General features: G+C 42.5%; 1 long non-coding RNA gene across 1 annotated transcript; it reads left to right on the top strand.

The window, feature by feature from the left end:
* The first annotated feature begins 3,478 nt into the window (after window positions 1-3,478).
* Window positions 3,479-4,239, top strand: LOC129816738 (uncharacterized). The gene is made up of 2 exons (XR_008753602.1): window positions 3,479-3,683; window positions 4,198-4,239. It is a non-coding gene; the product is annotated as an uncharacterized LOC129816738 (long non-coding RNA).
* Window positions 4,240-5,423: the final 1,184 nt, after the last annotated feature.

The raw sequence follows: 5,423 nt of genomic DNA on the forward strand, positions 1-5,423 counted from the left end.
GTTGCGTAACAATCACATTCTGGAATGGAGAGAACATTCTAACATCACGTACAAAAAAAACCTCACGCTGGGGCGACCGTTTGAGATATTTGGAACTCACACATGAAAAGGTTAAAGAACACGCTCTATATTCTGTTAGACAACTGAAGTCTAACAAATCAGCCCCCATAAATTTGTTTTCATCCATTTCTCTCAGCCAATCATTTGTTATTTGTCATTTGTGTAGTTTACTGTAAAATATCATTGTATCTGGTCAATCACCATTTTTGGTAACAGGGTTGGTAACAGGCTGGCTTGTCGGCTATTTGAGCCAGTAAAGGGGGCTTTACTATTCTTCGGTAGGGGACTAACTTTTCCATCTCTCCAGGCCTGAGGGCACACACCTTCTATTAGGCTTTAATTGAAGATTTGGCTAAAAGGAGTGCCAATATCGTCCACTATTATCCTCAGTCATTTTCAATCCAAGTTGTCAGACACCGGTGGCTTGTTATTGTTGATAGACAACAATACATGTTTCACCTCTTCCACACTTACTTTACGGAATTCAAAATTACAATGCTTGTCTTTCATAATTTGGTCAGATGTACTTGGATGTGTAGTGTCAGTGTTAGTTGCTGGCATGTCATGCATAAATGTGCTAATCTTGCCAATGAAAAAAAAAGAAAGTAGCATCCAATATCAGTGGGTTTAGTGATGAGTGTCACAGGATGGTCATAATGCTTAATGGCAGTGTCATAAAGTTTATGTGACGCCCTGACCTTAGAGATCCTTTTTATTTCTCTATTTTGGTTTGGTCAGGGCGTGAGTTGGGGTGGGCATTCTATGTTTTTGTGTTCTAGGTTTCTATTTCTGTGTGTTTGGCCGGGTGTGGTTCTCAATCAGAGGCAGCTGTCTATAGTTGTCTCTGATTGAGAACCATACTTAGGTAGCTCTTGCCCTCATGGGTTTTGTGGGTAGTTGTTTTCTGTTTTGTGTTGTTGCACCTTACAGGACTGTTTCGATTTTCGTTTATTCACTTTGTTATTTTGTATTTAGTGTTCAGTTTTCAATAAAGCATGAACACTTACACCGCTGCGTTTTGGTCCGATCCTTCCTGTTCATCAGACAAAGAAGATCATTACAGTATGTTCATAAAGTAAAGTAATTTATTTAGAATATGATGAAAAAAATATGACGGTAAAGAATTCATTAAAACAAAGGATTTAAGAAACACAATTTCAAACAAAAGGAAACTTCATGAATGGGGAAAAAATATTTGAAAAAATGTAGATTTTGACACTCTACTGCAGGCCTGGGCAAAGGTCGGCACGGGGGCTGTATGCGGCGTGCGATCTGATTCAATATGGCCCGCAGCATCTTGCTCAGATCACATAAAGAATTTGCGATAGTGAAGTTCTGAAAAACGTATTTGTTATTCAAATTAAAAGCCCAATGAATATTCACCTTTGTGTATTGATTTAACTCCCACCGCTTGTGGGACATTTATTTTGAAGCCACATATAAATAACAACTGCACGAGGACAGACAATGACTGACAGGCTGACTCACACGTCACAGTTACAAATAGTAGCTAGCTAGTAATTGCGCAAAACTTTGTTTTTCAAAGATTTCAAAGACAAGGAAAGTAAAGTAGACAATGAATGTACGGTGTTGCAGCAAGAGTTGACATCGAAACATTTCTTAATTGACCTATCAAGGAAAGCTGTGTGCCAAGTGTGCAAAGAGAGCATCGCTGTCTTGAAAGATATAGGAATTTGTCTTCTGAGCAGAGGGTAAGTGCATCGAAAGAGTTGCTTTCTCAGTTGCAAAAGCAGTAAAGACTTTTTACAAAACTGTATTCAGTAAATGACAATTGCAAGAGCTAGCTATGTACTGTCCCACAAAATTGCTAAACATAGCAAACCATTCGCTGAGGGCGAATTCATCAAATAATGTTTCATTGACTGAGGTTGCTGAGTTTTTGCAAATGAAAGGGAAAATATATGGACTTCCCTCAACTACAAGATAAAGAATGGTTGGCTGAGTTTGCCTTCACCGTGGACATCATGGCCCTCATCGTAAAGGTTGCGGAACTGGTGGCAGTGAAGTCAGACGCAGGAGAGCAGAGATAGGTAATAGCCGGAGCAGTTTAATTACAAAACCCACTGCAATACAAAAATAACCTACATGGGTACAAAACCCGACGCGCACCAGTAACATAGCGTACAAGCACTTACAAACAAACAATTCCACACAGGACATGGCGGGAACACAGGGTTAAATACACAACAATTAATGATGGAAATGGAAACCAGGTGTGTAAGAAAACAAGACAAACAAATGGAAAATGAAAGTGGATCGACGATGGCTAGAAGACCGGTGACTCCGACCGCCGAACACCTCGGTGGAAGTCGTAACACTCATGAATTAACTGAATTCCAAACTACAAGGGAAGTGCCTTTTTGCACATGAGATGTACAGCCTTGTCAAAGCCTTCAAGGTAAAATTACTCCTTCTGACTCACCAAGTAGAAGCCAACAATCTCACCCACCTTCCGACACTACTAGTCTGATCCCTATCAGATGACCAGCGGGAGGAGTATACATCGCTGCTTCATGCTTTGAACAGTGAGTTTTCTTGTCATTTTGAGGATTTCAAAGTGTTGGAAAATGACATGACGTTGGTTTCCTCTCCTTTCAACTTCAATGTAGATAACGCTCCCACTGACCTGAAACTTGAGCTTATCAATCTTCAGTCTGATGCAGTAATTGAAGAACTATTCAAAACAATGTTACTTACGAGGTTCTATGCATCTCTCGATGAACAAAACTTTCCAAAGATTAGGAGTCATGCTCAGAAGATGTTTTTACTGTTTGGGTCAACCTATGTATGTGAACAGACATTTTCAGTGATGAAATATAACAAGTCAAGGCACAGATAATCTCTTACTGACTCTCAACTCTCAGCAATCCTGCGCATAGCGACGTCAGAAACTATACCTGACTTCACTGCTCTAGTCAAGGCCCATCAGAGACTTTACTCCTCACACTGATTGAGTAGTTTAAATGTAATGTTGAGCTCTTTCTCTTTATTGTGTTTTTGTGCATACCCGTAAACAAGAGTTCTGTCCGTGGTGCTGAATGCACAGTGTACTTTTCCCTAGTAGTTTATTGCATGTTTAATAATGAAAATACCTACCAAAAGGAGAGCATGGATGTGGTTTATTTCTGTGCATGGGTGTCCAGCGAGCGGGACAAATTCCGGTGAAACTGGAGGGCGCGCAATTCAAATAAATAATCATAAAAATTATGATTATTAAACAGTCAGGTACATACAAGTGTCTTATACCGGTTGAAAGGTTAAATCCTTGTCAATCTAACTGCACTGTCCGATTTACAGCTGCTATTACAGCGAAAACATGCCGTGCGATTGTTTGAGGACGGCACCCCACATCAAAATATGTTTCCACTTGCACAGGTTTCATAAATTCACAAATAGTGTAGAAAAGGCCCATGGAGTTGGTGGAATAATCCTTTAATTCATGGCCACTTACTCAGCTGGGCCAGAGCGCTTTAATTAGGTCAGGTGGCAATGACCGACAGATCTCATCCACATAAAAGGAGGAAAACGGCATCGCCTGATCTCGCTGCTTTCTCTTCCTTAACTCCGTCTGCTCCAGAAGTTCTGTGCGTCCATGAATCCACGTAAGTCCACCGACTCTGTTACCTTTCATCTGAACTATCTGTTGCGAGTGGGAGAGTGGGCTATCAGTTATTGTTTATAGTTGTTATCGCGGAGCACGGCTAGGAGTGCACGCTTCAAACATATTGTGTAATGTGAATTGTAAATGATCATACGGATCCTCATAGGCCAATTATGAAATCGATATGTTTAATATGTAATTAAATTAATTCCATGTACACATGAAGACCAATTGAAAGGATGAAATGAGAAATGTCATTGTTTGCTAACTGATCGACTTTGATATCAACTAAAGGAGATTATAGATTGAATGACCATTCACTGTTTGTATTTATTTCATGATTTATGTGAAATAGTTAAGAGCCTAAATGACTCACAGGTGATTACTATTGACTTCTTAATTAACTGGATTCATGAATTCCCTAATTATGTTAATAATGAATGATTGTTATGATTTGATCTTTGTGATTATGAATTTGATTGGATACGTGTTATTTTGTTTCCTTTGTTATGCAGCACAGACTACTCAGTAAATATACCACTTTATGGTTAAAGGAATTCCTGCCTCAGTCTCATCCATTCTTCTGTCACCTGACACGTGACCACCTGTTCACCTTCACTGTCAGTCATCCTACCTGTCCAGCTACCCACATAGATTCCACTAATCTTTCAATGGTCCTTCGAGCCGGATTTGAACCAGCGACCTAAGGATGGTGGTCCCGAGCTCCAGCGTTGCGGAAATCCAAGACCTGACAGAAGTCCAGGACTGGAGGTATGTTGATAGCATAAACAATCCTGCTGATGACGTTACTCGCGGTAAAACCCTTAAGGAACTGGCTCAACCCCAACGCTGGAGCTTGGGACCACCATTCTTGTCCCAACCAGAGAACGAGTGGCCGAAAGCCCCCAGGCGTGCGGCTCCTCCGCAACCAATTGAAACTCATGAGTTAAGGAAGTCCGCCCAATGTTACAGCATCTCTACGGAACCAACAACAGCTCTCCCTGACCTAGCACAATCCCAAACACTGCCAGATCTGATCGCCGCCATAAACCAGACCTCAGATGGGGTGGCTTCTATACCCACCTCCCTCGCGGCAGAGACATTACTCCTCCAGCATGCACAAGCAGTTAGCTTCCCTGAGGAGCTAAAAGCTCTGAAAGCTGGTAGGGAAGTTGCTAAGGAGAGCCGTCTTCTCTCTCTCGCCCCAGAATATGATCAAATCCTTGGAGTGATCAGAGTCGGAGGGAGGCTGCGCCGAGCAGAAGTTTTGGACCCCGACGCTATCCACCCAATTATCCTTGACTCCAGACACCCTCTTACCAGGCTCCTCATCAAGAGTTATGATGAAAAGCTTCTCCACCCAGGGCCAGAGAGGGTCTATGGGGAGATGAGGCGGAAGTACTGGATACTTGGAGGACGAGGAGCCATTCGTAAGCACCAATACGCCTGCGTAGAATGTCAGAGATGGCGGGCTGGAGCCACTGTGCCCAAAATGGCAGATTTACCCCCTGCTCGCTTGCGCCTTCTCAAACCACCCTTCTGGTCAACCGGAGTAGATTGCTTTGGCCCCTTGACGATCAAGCTAGGTCGTCGAGTGGAAAAGCGCTGGGGCATTCTATTCAAGTGTTTGACGACTAGGTGTGTCCACCTGGACCTACTGGAGAGTTTGGATACTGAAGCCTTCCTCATGGCCCTACGGCGGTTTATCTCCCGACGGGGGAAACCCTACGAGATCCTGGCT

Source organism: Salvelinus fontinalis, chromosome 19 (assembly GCF_029448725.1).
Source record: "Salvelinus fontinalis isolate EN_2023a chromosome 19, ASM2944872v1, whole genome shotgun sequence".
NCBI classification, from domain to species: domain Eukaryota; kingdom Metazoa; phylum Chordata; class Actinopteri; order Salmoniformes; family Salmonidae; genus Salvelinus; species Salvelinus fontinalis.